Source organism: Acyrthosiphon pisum, chromosome A1 (assembly GCF_005508785.2).
Source record: "Acyrthosiphon pisum isolate AL4f chromosome A1, pea_aphid_22Mar2018_4r6ur, whole genome shotgun sequence".
Classification (NCBI taxonomy): Eukaryota; Metazoa; Arthropoda; class Insecta; order Hemiptera; family Aphididae; genus Acyrthosiphon; species Acyrthosiphon pisum.
Window position 1 is genome coordinate 123008956 of NC_042494.1, and position 7555 is coordinate 123016510.

The window sequence follows — 7555 nt, forward strand, 5'->3', positions numbered from 1 at the left end:
TTTCTCGAAACAGTTTTTGCGTAAAAATTCCCGTTTTTCCTTAATTTTTCTTTTGTTTTTCACGGCGCTTTTGAAAACTATTGGAAATTTCAAATTTTTACCTCTTGAATGCACCAACTAGATTCAGTGTCATTCTCTCATAGTTACAGTGTCACACAACTTAGTAATTGATTTTATTTTTAAAAGCTAAAAGTAAAATGGAGCAAAAAAATTAAATTACCAGCAACTAGTAGTACTCCATTGAATTTTTTTAAAAAGATGATTGGACTTGACGTAAGTATTACAATTTTAAATTATTCAAAATACTCAACATTATTAGGCCCGTAATTAAATGTTTTAAAATTATTATTTAAGAAAAACAGAGAAATCTGATGATTTATCACGGGCAAAGCCCCCCACAAGCTTGCCATACAAATGTATTTTGATCCCCCCACCATGAAATATTCTCAATTACGCCACTGGTATATAGTGGGGAAAGTTTTAGCTTTTAGGTATAATATGATAGTCATAAAACCCAAATAAGGTAGCTGTTTATATAGGAAATTTTGTAAATCATGGAATTTATTTTTGATCACCATGGTATATGAGTTGTGGATAATTTATGTCAATATATTGAAAATATTCTTCACACTATTATTCACAAAGTTTAATATATTGAATATTTGAATATTGAAAATATTCTTCACACTATTATTCACAAAGTTTAATATATTGAATATTTGAATATTGATAATATTATTCACACCATTATTCACAAAGTTTAATGAAATTAATCATTGAAAAATAATTAAAATTTTTAAATATAAAATACAAAGTATTATCTTTATAGTTTATATTATGTTACGATATAAATTTATATACACCTACCTATATGTCAGATATTGATTGACATCGATTTATTGAGTACTAGTAAAACCTTCACTAAAAATATATATTACATCCTAATATTAAAAAGATAATTTAATTATAGCATATAGGTATGTTAATAATAATTAAATAATAGTTACAATTTACTAACATTTATTAGCAAAGAATTTAAGTACCTACATATATTATTATAATGGTGAAAAATATGATACCAGCTAGTTTATTTCATATTATTTAATATACCTAACTATGTTGATTTAAAAAAAATGTATGTCTGTTAAATTATAATACATGAATAGTTCATGACCTTAGTTTTGTACCTACTCAAAAATATGTTGAAGGTCACATTATTAAACATCATTGAATCAAATCACACATTCACTTACTAAAGTTTAATTTAATATTGAATAACTTTTTACTTGAAATAAAATATTATATTAATAGAAAAAATTTAAATAGTAGGCATAATAATTTGGTTTTTAATATGATATTTTTAATTTACGTATGACTCGGCCAACCAGGTATTATACATTTATATTATATCTACATGTCTGCAGTAAAATTCAAATTAAAGATCCAAAATGTACACATTATTGTTAAAAAAGAATGTGCCTACCTATTTCATTATATTATTAGAAATTGTTATGGTCATTAATCATCATTATTGAAAACTAAATAAAATATTATCCAATTCAATTCGAAAATATACTATACATTTATATTTTATAAATCATGGTTTTTATTATTCAAACTTCAAAACTATTAATTACGGGAAAAAAGAGTGTTCAGATGAAGATACGAAGAATAAACTCTTAATATATTATATAGGTACCCACCTATAGTCTTACTTACGTATTATTTTTTGACACTTAGGTAACATAGGTAACCTAGGTTAATGTTAACAAAACTATTGTTATTGATATAAGTTGAGTACGTACCTAATAGTTATTAATTTTAGTTATCTCAAAACTTGAAATATAGGAAAAATCGTATAAGTGTATAATTAATATTTAATAATAAGTTTTATTGCTATATTCCTACATTGTTCTTGTTTTATTGTATCATTTAGACCACCAACGTCAAACAATTATACAATATTGCATTGCCCATCTTAACGATGTGTTAATTGTATTGTTAATAAAATATGTATTTATTTTGACACTTAACTTTTTTCTCTTTAAGTAGGTCTGAATAATAGATATTTTAAATTTGTTTTTTATATAACTCAGTGGTAGCTACTAAATATTGAGCGTAAATGCATAATTTAAATGTAATATACCTATAAAACGTTGAGGGCCGTTCTTACAATGTCCGGTTAAGTATCGGTTAAGACTAACCGGTAGAATTCTATCGGTAGGTAACACAAAACAATTCTGCCGGTTAGCGTTATCAGACACTTAACCGGACATTATAAGAACAACGAACGGCCCAAATTAAACTATACAATACAAGAATACAAGATATATATTTTATTAAGTAGGTAGGTAATAATAGTATTACATTAATTAAATATAATATAATTATATAAATATGTGTATAACATATTATTGTATCATTGTGTACCCATAATGTATACTGTATAGTGTATATTGTATACAGGTGATCATCAGATATCCGCGTTCGAAAAATGGATCAGATCTCCACCATTTTTGCAACACAAATTTCTCTTATCAGCACGTATGTATCTTAATCATACCAATAAAGTATTTAAGAATGTACAATAATGTATAATGTACATATAATATAATATGCAATAAGGACCTACTACATTATAAATACATTCATATAGTTTATTTTTAAGAAATCAAAAACTCATTTAAATATAGGACAACTCAAATCTCAAAGTCGCTCTTCTTATCGGTAAATTTGTATTTTTTAACTTTATATTTATTATAGATAGGTCAAGGGTTGCTTAGATAGGCTACAACATAATCCAATAACAATTCTAATATAATAATTTTACTTATAAGTTATAATCAATAAAGGGCATTGGCCATTGGGCATTCCAGGTATACCTAGGTAAAAATATATATGTATGTACCTAGGTATAAATGTTAATTATTTCGTAAATATTAAGAATAAACTGTTTATATTATTTGATCTTCAAAAATAACTATAGTACCTATTTACATCGAATTGAATTTTTGTGGTACCTACCTATCTCAGATATATAGGTAGTAAATTTGTAATTGCGATTATCCAAACAAATATGCCTATACCTATATGATTTCATAAAATTGAAATTTTAATTTATAATTTAATATCTATAGGGGTTTGAACTTTAAATGGATCGATATTCTTTGAAGCAAAAAAATATTGCTAATCAAGAATGTAAAGCCGATAATATTGCGGTTATGAGTTATCCCGATGAAACTCCCCCAGATAGTTGTGAATTATGCAGGCGATTAATATTGAGGTCTGTCAGTCGGGACATATTAAATCACAATTGGGAAACATCAATATGGCGCTATTACGCAAAGGTTTATCTGTGTAAAAACTAAAAGGTGATACCTGCATAACCGACAATCGATCGCTTATAAATATTTATAGTAAAACCCATTATACTTTTCTTTTTACCGCCAACCCAAGTCCATTCTTTTTCCAACTAAACCAAAAAAATGGTCTTTTGTATAAAATACTTCAGTAAAAAAAAAAAAAAACAACTTTATCATATAGCTTCAGTTGTAGGTGGTAGGCAAAGGAGAAAATCGGAGGAGATCATTTTGGATCCATAAAAATAGAAATTACAATTCGTCGAGAACAAACAACACGACGTAGGATATAATATTGAGATACACAAATAAACTTTTTATTGCAAAAGGCAAATACACGTAAATAAAAAGCAATAAATTATACTAATTGTCTGACTATCAATAAAATATTGAATATTAGAAAATCTTTAGTGAACGGGCGCAACCGTGAATCAGAATTACTTTTCATGAAGAACTTTTTCAAAGCTACGATTCGCGAACTTAATATAAAGATATTAATGTGAAAAAGTGTTCATCATTATCGGTAACACCTTACATATAATCTATTTTAATTTTAATTCACAATAAATTATACCCAGGTTTTTAAATCGTAATTACTAATTAGGTACCTTTTATTATATTATAATAGATGCATTGTCCTGTAGACTTGTAGTTAAGAAAACATCACACATTTATACCACAACAGTAGTACAGTATACACGCGCACGTATGACGTGTTCTTTTTAGATTTTTTTCTCCTCAAAGTTTTAATTTAATTTAATTATTTAACTATGGCACCGAGACCGACTCAATGGTAGGTACCAAGTATACTATCGTATATGATTCCTACCGTTATTCTTACATTATTTTTTTTAGTTTAGTTTAAATATAAGAAAATTAAAATTAAGCCCGTACAAAAATAATTCAAATATAACAAGAGTAAATTACTATAATTCTTATAAAATTGTGCACAGTACATTAATAGAATATGATTAATGTTTACAATTTATAGCCAACTGATATTACTATACCTATTGGTCATTGGTGTAATAAATAGATGTATTAAAAGCAAAAATTCCCACAAGTTACAAGTTGAAAAAAAAAATAGTTGTGTGATATTGTTTATATTTTTAATTTTAATTTAATTGTACTAAGTATTGTAAATTTACAAAATATTATGCATGTGTACCTAAATTATACTTATTTTTAATAAATTATAATATCAATATCGTGCGAATGCTATATTATACCTATATGTATATTAACAATAATATATTATACGCATACCTATTTACTATTTAGTAACTACCTATTTTTACTAAATTACTGATGACTATAGTTATCTACTAATTACTAAACACCTATAATAGTCAATAAATATTAATTTGACAATATTTGGTAGATAAATTGTAAAATGTATTAGATACATAAAGTAAACCAATTTAAAATAGGAATGAAATAACCATAATATGGAAAGATTTAGATTTTAGGCATTTGGTATTTTCAAGATCAGAAATCGATTAGGTAGTTAATTAGTAGGTAGGTACATATTATTTTAGTCATTAGATAATATTGTACTGAATCGATATATATACATAAAATAATCGCGAACCGAAACTTTGAAAGAACCTTTTGGTAGTGTAATAGTGAAAATAAAAAATAATGTACTTACCAATCTAAGGAAATTACGAGTACTTATATTTAATTTTTCTCATAATTATTTTAATTATTTAGGAGCAGAACATAATATTATTATCTATAGTTACTTATTAGTTGATACTAAGTTATAATATTGACACATTTTTTAAATTTTATCATATTAAATAATATTATTGATAGTAGCAAATAATTAATGATGATAATTTTAAAGATATTGTTATCTTTATATTTATATAATTTATTAATAACCGTAGTAAATAATTATACTATATTTTCAAGGGCATTTCTAGAAAAGGGCAAGCAAGAGCAGTTTTCGTTCTCGTTTAACATTATACTGTTAGTATGACCTTCCATCATTTTATACATTTATTGGTGTTAAAAACAAATGAGTATATACATAACCGTACTATGTACATTATAATATGTTTTAAAAAATATGAATCAAAGAAAACTACTTTATAAATTGTTCTTTCGTTGGAAAATATATAATGAGAGCCTTGACATAGATAATAAACAATAAAATGAAATAATTTTAAAAAATGTCTAGGCCTATTGCTTAATAATATAGTGGCGAAAAGTATGTTGAATAAAACAGAAATGCATAAAGGTTACTCAAAAATGTTCCCGTCGTTTTACTATATTTAATTACTTTTTATATTTAAGTACTACATCAATAAATTTAATTTAAGCTATTGGAAAATATAAAAATATTCATTATGATATCTATAACTGTCGTTATTTTTTAAAATCATTAGGTAACCTATTTATATTTATTTTATAATAAAAAATTTTTTATTAAGATAGGTAGAATTATATTTTATTTCATTTTTAAATTTAACGAAAATATGTTTAATACTATATTATAAATAGTTTAAATTTAGTATATTACAATTCTGCAACATTGCCAAATGTTTTCCATAATTTTACATAACTAAAGTAAACATTATACAAGCGTAATAACAAGTTTGGTAATATAAATTAATTTAATAATCTTTATAATCTAGGCTTTATAGTTAGGTATAGCTACATATTGAAATATTTTAATATTTGATGTACAACTAAGTATTTTGATCATTTGTTTATATTAGGTAATAGTGTAATACCCTTTCATAAATGGAAACGAAATATTTAATAATAGGCTTTTACAATAATAGCAGCAATAAACAAATGTGAAATTTAATTTATATTAGGTACAATACAGGTAATATTATAATATATTTAAATGTAAATTTAAATGCGTAAATTAACTTTCAACGATATGTTTAATACATTTTAAAGTATTAAAAATTAACTTATTCAATAATTCAAAAAATAAATAACAAAATGCACACCTGACACCTGTTGACCGTTCGAAGGATAACGTGCCGGATAACAAACTAAAAAGAAAAATTAAATTACCGCGCTTGTTGGTCGTCTGTGACCTATATAACCTCAAAACTCGTTCACCTTGCACAACCTTGCAGCTGTGCGAATGTGCCCGATGGTGATCCTGCGCAGTGAGCGCTCGTGATAATAGCACGTCAATAATACGATTACACGAATATTATTATTTATTTATTTAATGCTAGTCGTATGATGTCTCAACGAAAATTAATGGTATTTTTTAGCATTTTTATCATATTTATCGAAGCTAAATGTGTAGGTACTTACAGAAAATATCGATAGAATTCTTCCTATTATGTGTGAACCAGTACGAAAGACGTCCGTCCACTAACCGAAACCAATGCCTAGTGAACAAGTGAACCTTCCACAAAACTTATATGTATGTGCTAATATAAAACGATAACGTTCGTTTAATAATTTTAATATTCTATTCCACTACATGTTTACTATATAGCTGCTGATAACCGTGTAAGATGTTAAATACTATATAGTCCATTATGACAATGACATCACAATCCCCCTCCGTGCATTGAACAATATAAACAAGACCCAAGGTATTGGCTGTACAATTAAGTATTAACTATTGTAGTCGGCAGACTTTTGAACTGTGCTGCTATCTAACAGATAATGTTTTTCCGAAAAACTTTTGAACTTTCATCCACTTATATCATGTACTTGTCTATGCATCTACCTAGGTAGTTTGAATCCAGCTCCGCCCGGAACGCATGAACATAAATTCAAAAATATGATATTATAAGATAAGTCCCAAAAGTCGCGTATCACCCTAAATACCACTGTGGTAAATCAAAAGACGATTATACGGTTTTTTCATTAGAAAATATTTTTTTAATCCATAAGTACTTTTAAATTGTAAATTGCTTATAGATTTCTGTTGACAAATCCAGCTCATTTATAAATGATGTATTTATAAATACATAATATATTGACTAACCATGGAAATACTTTGGTAATGTAGAACTTTTGCGACACACAATTGCAGTATACTGTTATTACTGTCAGGAGCAATATACTTGAAAGGTGGATGGACATTGGGCAAGTAGGGGCATTTATCCCCCTCCCCTTCCGACTGTTATTCTTCACGGTTTTTACTGTTTAGTGTTTCAGGTCAATGGTCATAATTACGGCTAGTAATTAGTATTTTAATACGATTATAA

At 26.1% G+C, this 7555-nt stretch overlaps 1 protein-coding gene across 3 annotated transcripts in view; it reads right to left on the reverse strand.

Moving 5' to 3' along the window:
• Positions 1-6865, reverse strand: part of LOC100162105 (pyruvate carboxylase, mitochondrial) — a 41816-nt gene extending 34951 nt beyond the window's left edge. The window contains exon 1 of one of the 3 annotated variants that reach the window (XM_003240921.4): positions 6648-6865. The gene's annotated coding sequence lies outside the window, so the exon portion shown is untranslated. Of the gene's footprint in view, positions 1-6328; positions 6516-6647 lie in introns of those variants that run through there. The other 2 variants (XM_003240922.4, XM_016800217.2) reach the window with 2 other exon arrangements.
• Positions 6866-7555: the final 690 nt, after the last annotated feature.